This window comes from Cibotium barometz, chromosome 4 (assembly GCF_041138505.1).
Source record: "Cibotium barometz isolate CiBa-2024 chromosome 4, ASM4113850v1, whole genome shotgun sequence".
NCBI classification, from domain to species: Eukaryota; Viridiplantae; Streptophyta; class Polypodiopsida; order Cyatheales; family Cibotiaceae; genus Cibotium; species Cibotium barometz.
The window spans coordinates 60702698-60717161 of NC_141049.1; positions in this window are offsets into that span (position 1 = coordinate 60702698).

The window sequence follows — 14464 nt, forward strand, 5'->3', positions numbered from 1 at the left end:
TATTGTATCCAATTGAGTACTCAAATAGTTTGAATTTGGGTGGTGGTTACTCTCCTCATCGCTTGATTGTAAAGATTAATGCTCCTATCATGTTGTTCCGCAATTTAGATCCTCGGTGGGGACTTTGTAATGGTACCAGATTGATATGCAAGCAATTTCACTCAAAGCTGATAGAAGCAGAAATCATTATAGGTACAAACATTGGAGACAGGGTCTTTATTCCTAGGATAACATTCATACCTACTATGCTTCAATTGCCTTTTAACATGAGAAGGAGAAAATTTTATGTAAGGTTAGCTTTTGGTATGTCAATAAATAAGTCCCAAGGACAAACATTGAGTGTATTGGGACTTTATCTAGCCACACAACTATTCACGTGTGGACAGTTGTACGTTGCTATGTCACGTGTTAGAACATTTGATGCAGTGAAAGTGTGTGTAAAGCATGCTATCGAATAGGAAAGAAGCACAGAAGGTTCACAATTAATGTTGTCTACAAGGAGGTTTTCCAAATGGCATGCATCAGAATGTAAATTTAATCTATGCCCAAAAGGTAGAGAACAAGCTATTGATACAACAGCTTACAAACACTAGAGACTACATTCATAGATATCTCTGTATGAATGAAGTAAGCATTTGAAAAGAGAATGTTTGCAATGATGTGACGTGTGTAATCTATATTGTCTTTCTATGTAATCTTTCACATTGATGCTACTCTCTTTGGTAATATTGAATTCATGTGTATAAATACACACACACACACACACACACACACACACACACACATGGCGAAGTTAATGCTATAACTCTCACATAGTCTCTCTCTTCTCTCTCTCTCTCTCTCTCTCTCACACACACACACACAATCACACCCCAAACACAAACACAAACACACTAAAATCTCTCTCTCTCTCTCTCTCTCTCTCTCTCTCTCTCTCTCTCTCTCTCTCTTACACACACACACACACACACACACACACACTTGCTAATCAAATTTAAAAACATTTTTAAAAACTCAATATATTTCAAATTAGAGAATACTTCATAATACTTTCACCTTTAAAAAAAAGGCGCGCACACCCCCACACATACTTTTCTTATTCAAATAACTAAATTATTTCTCTCTCTTAGACACACACACACACACCCCAAACACAACCACACATGGCAAGATAATGCAATAACTCTCTCTCTCTCTCTCTCTCTCTCTCTCTCTCTCTCTCTCTCACACACACACACACACACACACACACACACACACACACATAATCACACCCCAAACACAAACACAAACACACTAGATTATTTATATTTCTCTCTCTCTCTCTCTCTCACACACACACACACACACACACACACACACTCACTCACTCACACACTTGCTATTCAAATTTTAAAAACATTTTAAAATTCTTTCATGTTTTTAAAAACTTCATTGACCTAACATAACCATCTAATTTCCCTTTGCTAAAAAAAGAGAGAGCTGGAACTCTAGCAGTAGGTACCTCTCTCTCTCTCTCTCTCTCTCTCTTTCTCTCTCTCTCTCTCTCTCCTTGCTTTCCCATCAAGCACGACATGCATGTAAGAGAGCACGACGCCCAGAGGGAGCAAAGCATTTGCATGAGCAGTGATGAGCACCACGTGGAGAGAGAAGAGCGATCGCATGAACAATAAGCACACGACACGGCCATAGTAAGAATAAGAGTGCCAATCACTAAAATAGAGAGGGCCACCCACCAGACCAAATAGAGAATTGACAGGCCATCGGGAGGGCCAACTAGTAGTAGGGGGCACGTTGAGTGGAGAGGACGTCTCCTATACCCTGCAGCACAACAAACAAACAACTAGTGAGCATGAGCAATATGTGATGGGAAGGAGAAGAGCATGATGCGGCCAGGCTACCCACCAGAGACTAAAAGGGGGGACAGGCCGTTGGGAGGACAATCTTCAATACCTTGCATAACAAAAAAAAAGAGTTAGAAATAAAGAGAGAGAGAGAGAGAGAGAGAGAGAGAGAGAGAGAGAGAGAGAGAGAGAGAGAGAGAGAGAGAGAGAGAGAGAGAGATGTCTCACCAGCAGGGAACATGGGAGCAGAAGAGTCTCTAATACCTTGCACACATAAAAAAAGAGTTAGAAATAGAGAGAGAGAGAGAGAGAGAGAGAGAGAGAGAGAGAGAGAGAGAGAGAGAGATGTCTCACCAGCAGGGAACACGGGAGCAGAAGAGTCTCTAATACCTTGCACACATAAAAAAAGAGTTAGAAATAGATAGATAGATAGATAGATAGATAGATAGATAGATAGATAGATAGAGAGAGAGAGAGAGAGAGAGAGAGAGAGAGAGAGAGAGAGAGAGAGAGAGAGATGCCTCACCAGAACAGAACGTAGGAGGAGACTTGCATACTCTTTGGCACATACTCCACCATGCCTTCCTCATTCATGGGAGGAAGTTCATTCATGACTTGCACATCCGATCCCAAGTATGCCTTCAAGTTAGAAAAATACATCATGTATTCGAGTAGTTGAAGGAAGAAAAAGTTGATAAGCCACTTCACCAACCTTCCTCAATACTTTGTATGGCCCATAATAGCCGTGTGCAAGCTTTGTATTTGCATTGCCTTTGAGTGAACCATATCTACTCTTGGGAATCCTCAAGAAAACAAGATTCCCCTCCTTGAATTCCAAAGGCCTTCTATGGGCATCCTCATAGTGCTTCATTCTCTCTTGAGACTTCTTAATGTTGTCTTTGCATTGTTGGAGTAGCACATGTAACTTTTCCACTTCTTCTTTAGCACTTGGATTCACATCATGGAAAAATTGACTGTGTATCCATACATGGCTTCAAACGGAGTGCTAGTATGATAAGTGCTATTATAAGCAAGCTCCACCAAATGCAACCACTTATTCCAAGCATGTTGAGTGTCAAAGCAATAATGTCTCAAGTAGGTCTCCAACCATTTGTTTACCCTCTCGGTTTGTTGACCATCGGTCTCAGGATGATATGCGATACTAGGTGCCAATTTTGTTCCCATGCTCTCAAATAGTGTGCCAAAAACCATTCATAAACTTGACATCCTGGTCATTCACTATTTGTTATGGCATCCTATGTAACTTGAATACATTCTTCATGAATTGATGAGCTACCTTTGATGTTGTATACTTGACATTAGTGGGTATGAAATGGATTGCCTTTGTCAAGTGATCCATCACCACATAGATGCTATCCCATTCCCTCCTAATGATAGGAAGACCGGTAATGAAATCCATAGCAATATGTGTCCACTTACCTTTCAGAATGGGTAAGGGTTGAAGCAAACCACCATCCGTATGTGGGATCCTTGTTCACTTGATAGGGCAAACACTTTGATACATATGCATGCACGTCTTGCCATAACCCTTTCCAATGGAATCTCTTTCTAACTGCATCCTATGTCTTAAACAAGCCCAAGTGACCCGCCAAGGATGAAGAATGCATCTCATCCAACACCTTTTGCTTAAAAGCCAAGTTGGGAACAAGATAGATCTTATCTTTGAAGTACAATAGGAAAGTGATTGGCAAGAATCAGCATGCTACTTTGACATATCTTCATCGACTCAAGAGTTCTAATGGGCTATGCATTGGTCTATATGATGTGATTTGTGGTTACAAATGGTCAATGCAATGCTTGGTGGATTGTGTGAGAAATCACTGTAGAACTGCACAACAAAAGGAGGACCAACAAGCACAAGTACAACATGTGAATAGAGAGAAAAATAAAATTTCTAATTATACCAAACTGATGATGATACAACTGATGGCGCTGTCCACCCGTGCGCTCTTGTGTAGAGCTTTGATGGTGTTCTGGAAGAATAGACTTTGGACAAAGGCCGATTCCTACTTGCTTCTCTCATTGAATGTGTTAAACAAGCTCAGCTAGCATTCCCTTTTGTAGTATGTCTTAAGGGTGGTCGGTCAGATCCAACCCAGTCGGATGGAATATCTGATCCTCACAACTCATACCATCAGGTTGAGGGAATCGACTCTCTTGCAGCATTGACCAATGTATCCTTCAGATTTGTGACTATGACTGCATGCTCATTCAAGCTTCCAAAAAAAACTAAAATTTAATACAGATGCATTTAATGAGAAGAATCACATGCGCATTGTGTTTTGAGAGGAACTTATTCATGCGAAGAAAGCCAAGCAAGGAGACTTCACTGAGTCTAGTTGGATCAACAACAGTGCTAAAGACCCTCAAATGCCATTCTTTATCATCTTTATATTTCTCTGTAATGAGATCCATCCAAGCCACTGTGCGATGGTTCCCCTCCCACATAGAACATTTTATTGGAAAGAAAAGACAACCCCTTCTTGGTTCTCAACTCATTCTCAAACTCTTTATCTATAGCCTGCCAGTGGGCATCCCATGAAGCCCTCATCTCACTTGTTACCGGAATTGCAACACCCAAAGGGGAGACAACAGAGACAATGAAAATACCCTTCTCTGGACAGTAAGTTTCACCCTCTAAGGCTATTTTGAGTAGCGAAGTGTCGCTTCTCAAACCTCGAACCCTAGGGTATGAAAACATCCTACAAAGGGGAGTGGGTGGGCACCTTGAAACATCTAAAACCCTGCATTTAGCCAATACATCTCCACCTTTCATAATTTCCACCACCTCATTTTCCCCTTGCTCTTCTTTCTCACTACACATGGACTGCATAGTGCTGCTAGCGGGTTGAGACAATACTTGTTCTTTATGTCTTCTTTTAGAAACCTAGGAAGACATTAATCAAACACAAAACAAACAACATTTGAAACATAGAACTTAGAAACTGGCAAACTCAATATAAGCAACATAAAATATTCCCTAGAAAAAGCATACAAACAAGAACCTAGATAGGAGAGAAATCATCGCCGCCACTCTCATCTGCTGTAGGACTAGATGCACACACTCCTTTCTCCTTGCTCCTTGGCTGAATTCTAAATCATTAGTTCACACGGAAATATTAAGAAATCAAAGCTGCAACAATTGAATGTAAAATCTTACTGTAAGAGACCCGAACTCCCTATGCTTTTTTGCTTGTTGTCTCTTTCGTGGAGGCATGATTATTCCCTAACATTTCAAAAAATTAAGATCATGGCTACAAAATGGCCATGAGGTAATCAAGATCATGGTCATTGTGGCAAGCATCCTAAACTCCTCTACTCACTCCTATTAAATTTACCTATCATGGTCATTGTCTGTGGCCTTAGCAACTTGCCACCAAGGGCAAGAAAGCCCATACGCTGGCGTATGGCCTTTCTTGCCCTTGGTGGCAATAAGGAAACCATGCCCTTAGTATTTTGTGCTTGGCCAATGCATAAATTTGCAAGTAAAATCCGCGTGGTTTTTGTTGCTAGTAAATAGATGAGGCAACCCACAATGAGTATGAACATCAAACTCTTTACTTACATCAACAAGAGAGAGATGCAGGTGAGGCTCCATAAGGATAGCTATTGACTTGCACTTTTCTATACCAAACCTTACATGCATAATATACGTGATGCAGGCACAGGGTCTTAGCTCCTTCCCACCAAGGGCAAGAAAGCCCATACGCTGGCGTATGGGCTTTCTTGCCCTTGGTGGTGCTTATTTTGCCACCCACACATGCACTCACCTTGTTCCCACAAAAGCCCATGGATGTCCTCTCGTGGACACGCACACATGCACTCACCTTGTTCCCACAAAAGCCCATACGCTGGCGTATGGGCTTTCTTTCCCTTGGTGGTACTTATTGCCACCCACACATGCACTCACCTTGTTCCCACAAAAGCCCATGGATGCCATTTGCTGGACACGCACACACACAGGCACACCCACGGCTGCCTCTTATCCGATACTCAACACACAACACACTCAACCCTTGCCTCATAATACTGTGCCCTCACACTACGGCACCAAGCCAAACACACGCACACTCCTTGGTTGATTGCTCAGAACACCCCTGCGCACTCGCAGCCCTCTGATGGATCCCCACGCTACACACTCACACAACCACTCACTCCTTGGTTGATTACTCAGAACTTAGCCCCTTGCCACCAAGGGCAAGAAAGCCCATACGCCAGCGTATGGGCTTTCTTGCCCTTGGTGACAAGGGGCTAAGGGGATTGCATAACACGGAGAAGAAGGGGCCGCAGCTCACCTAGAAGTGTAGAAGGGGTTCGCGGCGGCAGTGCAGGATGGGTTCGCGGAAGAGGAAGCCGGTTTTGTCGAGCAGCACTGCAGCAACAAACCGGGGTGCGAAGACAAATGAAGATGGAAACAATCAGGCCCTGCAGAAGCAGTTGAGAAAAGCGCAAGCAGAGGCTTGGCGGAGGCAAAAGAAGAAGAGCAGAGCGGGAGACGACCCCATAGTTTTGAGGATATATTATATAAAAATAAATACATATATAAATAGAGATTGGTATATATTATGTATTATTTATATATGTATTATATTTTTATTTATATATTATGTATTATTTACATATATATTTATTGATTGTACAAGCGTATATTAGTGGAGATATAGTCATTAAATGCATCGTAATCATTCTTTAGTTATTTGAAAAAGACATATACTACTGGTGCAAATATTCGATTTTAAATATCTGGAAAATATCAGCTCATATCTCGAAAAGGGAGAATGATTTTGGCCTTCTTGATATATTTTCAGACATTTGTCAATAGTAGCTGCATCTCGCAAAGCAGAATGGTGCATGTCATTGATATTCTTTGCTTTGGCTCTTTGAAAATTTTATCCGTCCGTTTTGATTCAGAAGATGTTATTTTGACAGAGAGAGAGCTTCAAGAGTACTTCTCCTTAGGTAATAACCACTTATCAATGGAGAATCAAAGCAGTGTAGTGCCTAGGATAAAGCTAGCTGATGGTGTTTATGCATTTAAACTTACTGCAACAATGCCAAGGGAATGCACTGTGTCTACTTTATCTCTACATTCCAAGGATGTTGTACATGGTAGAGATGATGGTGGGCATATATTCTCATCAGTAAAAATCCCTCTTTTTCCTATTTGGGAACTCCATCAATCCTTGAACCTTGTCTATCTAGTTCGGGACACCCATAGAAAATAAAGTTCTCAGTATCTTGTCTCTGATTAGACGATTGCCTGTTAACGACACTCTTCTCAATGCTTTAATGAATGCATCTGAAGTTAGGAAAGTTGATGAACTTCCATCACAGTACGATGGGGATATTGTTTTTGAGCTCCCTATTGCACCACAAGGTAAGCCAATGGCTGGGATGGAGCAAAGATATGATGGTCATGTGTGGGTGCAGTATAACACATGTACAAAGGAATGTTTTGATGGTGTTGTTAGGTGTAGTTCTTGTGGGGGGCATCTAAGATGTTGTAATGTGGAGTGCTCATATTATGAGCGAACGAAGGGAGGCAATCAATCTCAATGGAAGGGAAAACTTAAACAGGTGCCCAGAATTGGGTTTTTAAGTTCTGAAACCGGCACTTTAGTTTGTCAACATTGCTCTACTTTACTGGAATGCTTGGCTGTGTGGTGTGAGTATTCTATTTATTATTGCTACCCTACAGATAGAACTACTACAACAAGATGTGTCATACATCAAGGTAGTCACAGGCATCCAGTGTGGCAGTTGGGGTGTTGAAAACAAATGAGACTTTTGTGCATACTTTGGTGCAAGATAGAGCTTCCCATGACCTTTATGCAAAGTGTAAAAAGGTTGACAGGTGTAGCTCAAGATATAATTATGGAAATGCTCTTTGATGACATTGATATCACTCCTGATATGGGAGATTTGGGGGTCGAGCAGCTTCTAGAAAGAGTTACACCTCTTGTACAAAGAAAAAGGTTAGGTCTAAACTTTGTTTACATTTTTTTGAAACTCACATGTTGCAATGGTTGAGTTTTGGTATTTGATTAGGATTCAGAGATCCATGGATATTGCCCGTCAAAATGTGAAGGGATCGGTTCTTGGGCTCGAAGCATTAGTGGATCTTAAGGAGAAAACAAATAGGCGATACCCTTTCTTTCATAGCCTCTTATTTCCAAACCAGCTGGCAAGCAATGTGGAGCTTCATGTACTTAAGATGTCCTCTGTGGGTCCTGGAAGTGGGATCGACTTGGTTAATCAAACGAGGCCGGGTGGACCATTAGAGAAACAATTTGTCTACTTTGATCATGTGCATAGGACAAGTGGCTGGACCACAATGAGTGCACATGTTTATCACCCTTTTGTCAGAGAATTGCTTACAATTGTAGTAGGTGAGTTCAAGGTGGAGAATACAAATGCACAGGTTTTATTTTGGACTTTGATGAATGAAAGGTTGCAGCAATGTGGATTTGAGAGTGCAAAGTTTGCAGGTTTCATGGCTGATGAGGCACAAGCAAATTGGCTTGCAGTGCGTACTATTTTCAATAAAGGTAAAAGGAATGTGATGATGTTCAAGGAACGCTCGTGTTCTTTTCACTGGGAAAAGAGTATACTGGAACATACACGAATTTGTATCAAACCACAATTTCAAGAAGAGCATAAGGATTTGTGTCGACGGTGGAGAGATGCACCAAGTGAAGTGTCAGCCGCATCAGCAAAGGACAAACTTGTTACATTTTGGAGTTTGGGACATGCGCATGAGACAGAGCTACATTCATTAGAGACATGGTTATCTTGGTGGGAGGTGCGGGGATTTCACTGGGCAAAATGGGTATTGACACAAGGGGGTGGAGGTCCATTTGTGCCTATGGTTAATCTCTCAGAGTCTAAGCATGCATCCATGCAAGCAGCTTTGGGATACGCTTAACAAGTTAGCTTGTTCTCTGTTGCAGACCTTGCCATGTCAGTCTTGCAAACTGCCCATTATAAGGCCTACTTGACAGGAAGACATGAGGGGTCTGGGTGGGGTTTAAATCAAATTAAGAAAAGATTTATATCCAGAGACGAAGGGGTTCGAGCAAAAAAAAATCTTGTGGACCTTGCATCAACAATGTTAGAGGAACAAGATATTGTTGCTCCAGATGTTCAAAGGACAGTCCTGAAAAGTGTGATGCGCAAGAGAAGAAAAATGGATGCAAAAATTATACTTGATACAGATAGTCATTGGCCAGAATATGAGAACGTTACTATTCATGTTCCAAGACCAAAAGGGGGTGCTTCATGCATTCATGGGACCCCAAAAGAGAGTGAGGTTGATGTGAAAGAATGGGCTATCCGGAGAACACCACCCAAATGTCAATCTACATGCTGGGGTATTTTGGAAGGGAGAGCCAAACGCTGTGGAGCTTTCGTTCTTGACAAGAAGGAAGCGCCACTGAAGGGTATTCCTGCACCTTGCTTCAAAGGACGTCGACAGTATAAGGATAAGGAGAGTTGGTAGATGTTCTACTTTTGTCCATTGAGTGTAATTCATTCAGCTAGAGTGGATGAGCAGATTCAAAAGTCTTGTGGGCCAGCTCCTCTTCTTTGGAAGGTTGCTAGAGGCACATGTTTGTCTGCAGAAGAGACAACCAAACTCATCAACGCGGGTTTTATTTTGGAGGGTGTAAAACACAGTGTTTCCACTATTCAGACAACACCATGCAATGTTCGCCCAACGAGCAGAGGTGATGGCTGCATTGTAAGATGGAAGGAGAAGATAAGCAAGGCAAGCCAAGATTGCATCAACAGAGTACTTATAATGGAAGGAGAGGTAGTGCATGAGACAGTTGTCAGTCAAGAAGAGTCACACATTTTTTGGATTTCAACAACTGATTCAAAGAAATCTGGAATCTCCTTTGCGGTTAATGTATGCGAATTTTCAAGGTGCTCTTGTCCAGAGTTTGCTTTGAGGGATATGAAAAAAGAGTCGTACGTGCCATGTGAGCATATATATTTTGTGTTCATTAGGGTGTTTGGTTTGCAACTTGCAATACACAAATTTATGCACCAAGCTGCAATTACAAAGTTAGAGCTTAGTTAAGCACTCTCGGGACATTGCAATATTCCTTCTACTAGTGTTATATAGAAGGAATGTATAAGGGATGTTTGGCATTTGGTTGGATTTTTTAATCCATTGCGGAAATGCAGAAATTGCAGGGAAGCAAGAAATTATGTAAAGCAAGAAATTAGGTTTGCGCTATAGATAAGTCAGTAACTTTTGGGACATATGTAATTTCTTCTTCTAGTGTCTTATAGATGGTTATATGTTGTCATTCCTTTTTTGGTTCATTAAAATAGAGTCGCATTTTGAATTATGTTTGTGCTTTCTTGATTGAGACAATATAAGTTTCTTTTGCTAATGTCAATAAGTTGTTGTTGTGTTGTAAGTTGTTGCTGTGTTGTTCTTGTGAGGGAGAATTCCATTACTAGGCTTGTGTATGCACTTTCTTTGAGAATCTAAAACTTTAAGATATGACTACAAGTTCTAAATGACACTGTCAAAACAGCTTGCTCGGTCTCTTGCCGCTCGGTTTGGGTCCTCGCTCGGTTTTTGGTAATCCTCGGGCAAGAATTGATGTATTGCATGATGCAAAGTGGATGCAAATGATGCCAAATGGTTGGCCATACATGTGGGAAATTGGACATGATCTTTGGGATCTAATTTTGGCATAGTTGTGGAAATTGAAATTTGGTCCAAAATCTAAACAAAATGTTGCCAAAATTTGTCTAAAATTTCTTGCATAGTTGCGACATGAAACCCTAATTCAATCATTAGGGTTAGAACCATTCTTCAATCCATTTACACCATTGGATAGTACTAGTTAAAGGCTTCAAGTGGAGCTCTAGCACATTCAATTTTGACACCTCTAATGCTCTCAAATTAAGGTTTAGTAGTTTTCGAAAGACCCTAATTCAGTCACAGCCATTTTGCGATTTTCTCTTGTGTTTACATTGTCTCATAGTGCTTTATTAGAGTTTTCATTTGAGCACCAGAACGCTCGATTCTGATCTCGTTTGCTTGTCAAAACTAGGTGGTTGACTTTTTACTAAAAAGCCAAAATTGCTTGACCTGAATTTTGACTTTGGTTAAAGAATCCAAGGATGTGAGAATACTTGTCAATACGAACCCAGCAAGCTGTAACACACTAAATTTGGACAAGAATTTCTCAAATTATGGCCATTTTACTATTTTTAGCCATGCGGTAAAAAAGTCAACATAGAGAATACTAGTGCGTTGACCAGATATTTGGATTCTAGACTACCTTCGATCTCTATAGAATCATACAAGTCAACATAGAGAATACTAGTGCGTTGACCAGATATTTGGATTCTAGACTACCTTTGATCTCTATAGAATCATACAAATCCTAATTCCATCATCATTTTCTCATCCTTGTTCAAAATCCGTTATGCCAAAGAATATCTACAAGCCTTCTTTCTTGCAAGTGGATATGCTAGATTCTGTTCATGGTCAAGAGGGAGCAATGGGAGATGTTGAACATGTGATGTTCATGTGGGCAATGCAATGGTAAAAAACACTAATGGTGGTAATGCAAATGTGGCTAATGTTAGTGTGGGCAATGCAAGCATGGTAAATGCAAATGTGGCCAATGTGGCTAAAGCAAGTATGGGCAATGCAAGCATGGCAAATGCAAATGTGATGCATGCAAATATGACAAGTGCAAATGTGGTCAATGTCAATGCAAATGAAGTGTTGGAAAATATGACTAATGCCAATGTCAGTGCACTGCATATACAAATGGGTAATGACTCTCAAACCATGTTTATGATGGTTCAAGCAATGATACCGAGCCCAAAACTCTAGGCAAGGGTTGAGGCCATGTCTTCACCACCTTGTACCTAATCCTCCATTGTACTGCTTTACTCAACACTCATGGAATGGTGGATTCAAGCCATTCTCCCCCCGGTCTCTCCTCCAATTTCTGAGGTACCCTCACACACATTTGTAGATTCTAGGAATTGAAAGTGAATGCAATTGTGTAGTGGGGTGTGCATGTAAATCTCAATTGACTGGGTTGAGATCACTTACAAAGCATTTATAGCATGACTCATGCATATTTTCATATGACAATGGATCATTAGCATGTACTCATGATCTCCTTTCCCATCCAATGGCTCTAATCATACAAGAAACAACATCCAATATGAAGATTGATGCTCTTTTTCCACCACTCATGTAAGCATTTGGAGCATTTTAGCAACACAACCATGCATAACATGCATAAGCCTCTTGATTGCTTCCATTTGAACATAGCATGTAGGGAGATAAGAATGATAAGCCACATACTCAAATGGTAATTAGAGAGATCTAATGGCATGTGAAAAGCATGGTGATGCTTCCATTGGCTCAAAATTAGCATCAATAGGCAATAAGTAATGATGTAATTAGCCTCAAGAAGCCTCCAATGGCATGAAAACTTGAAAAGCCCCAAATCTTTCTCAAGAAATTAGAGTTTCTTGGTGTAAACTGTCAATTTCATGGAAGATGCAAGAAATGAACCATTGGTGTGGGGAATAGCTTAGCAAACTCAGTGGAAGCATGGGGAACACTTGAATGCTTGAAGATAGATGATGAAGCCCCTCTAATGATGAGAACATGGGGAAGACTTTTCAACCATGTTCTTGCTTGATAGCCTTCAATATTCCTCCATTATTGCTCCAAATGGCTCCTATAGGCTATATTCCACCATTGCTATGCATTTCCAAGCACCCAAGCATGTAGATGACCTCATCTGAGCTTGATTTGTTCAAAAAAATGATGTCGCCCTGCTGTAAATCACCGTCCTCATGCTGTGGGTTTAGGAAGACCTCAAAATGATGCATATGAAGCCCAATATGATGACCATAATGTCCTAAAGCTAGTAGACATGAGCAATTGTTGATTTGCAAGGTCAAATAGCCATATCTAGGGTTTCACAAGCATCAAATATGGGCTGAAATTTTGAAAACAAATTACAGAAATTTGCCAATGGGGAAAAGTGGATCAAAGCAAAGCTCTGATACCAATGCAAGAGAAGAGGTCCCATTAGAACTTGAGATGGGCACAAGATTCAGGAAATTCTACCTCAATGTAGCCAAGAATCCATGGAAAGCTTGAGAGCTCCAAGATTTGGGTTAGTTGTGATTAGTAGAGGAGGTGATTAGCTACCACATTAGTGTTATAATTGGTATTTATACTTGTCTATGGGTTCACACTTATTACAATGTGTCCTTAGGCCCTTGGCCCCTAGTTCCCACTTATTCCTTGGCCCACGGCCCCTTATTAACAAGTATATCCATGGCTGGAAATAACCCCTTTGTTATAAAAACATTGTAAACCCTACTCGTGATTGAGAACATATTAAAAAGAAAATAAAAAAGAAATCACAAGTAAAGGTTCCCAATCTCTTTTTACGAACCCATATGTAACTACTAACTCTGTCATTCCTAAAGCCTCTTCATTCCTTTTGGAGGAACAAAGACCTTGAGGCAATCATCTTCAACATCAACACCAAGTTTCTCTTTTATCATCACTACAAATAAGGGGTGGAAAGGGCAGAGACAAAAGGGTAGAATTTACGATGTTGCCTTTTGAGGCGTCCAAAAAGGGTAGACATGTATTCGCCCTTTCAGACATGTTTATCTAAAAGGGTAGACAAAGTGGTGGAAAAGGCAGAGATGCCCTTTTAAAAGTGGTGGAAAAGGTAGAGGTACCCTTTTAGACATGGTGAAAAAGGCAAAGGTGCCCTTTTGGATGTCTAAAAGGAAACATCCAAAATGTAGAATTTCACGTAGCCCTTTTAGATGTCTGAAAGGAAAAATTTTAAGATACTGCCGCTTTGGCCATCCAAAAGGGCATTGTCCAAAAAGGAAGAATTTCATTCTGTAAAAGTGAGTTTTTCATGTGTAGTCATTTTTCCCAATTCAAAAGAATTGGAACCTTCTCTTACATGCTAATAGATGTTTGAAATGCATGGGAAGCTCCTAATGCATGCTAGGTGCTCATGCACGCTTGGAGCTCCCCTTGCATAATGATAGCTCTTAGCATGCATTTGGACCTTCCCTTGCATGCCAGTAGATTTCTAGTATGAATGGGGACCAACATGCTTTGGGACCTCCCCTTCCATGCTCATAGCGCTTAGGATGCATAGGGACCTTCCCTTGCATGCCAGTAACTTCCTAGTATGCATGGGGAGCTTTATTCTCAAGTACTCCCAATGCATGCATACTTAACTTGAAATGGTAATGCTGTAAAAAAAAGTTTTTTTTTCAAATCATAAATAAAGACAAGGTAAGGTTTTCTTTGAGTACTACTCCGAGCATGGCATGATTGGCATGTAAAACATATCATCATATTTAGAAAGTAGTCTAGATTAGACATGTGGAGAATCTAGAGAGAGGAGCCCAAATTAGACGTGTGACCCGCTTTCATTGCCAACATCACCCACAATTTTTTGTACGAATGTTGGGGGTGTCCCACATAACAAGAACGTAAGTCAATCTCTTTGTATTCCTTCATCTCTCTCCTAGCCTCTTCTCTCTTGATTGCTGTCTATGAT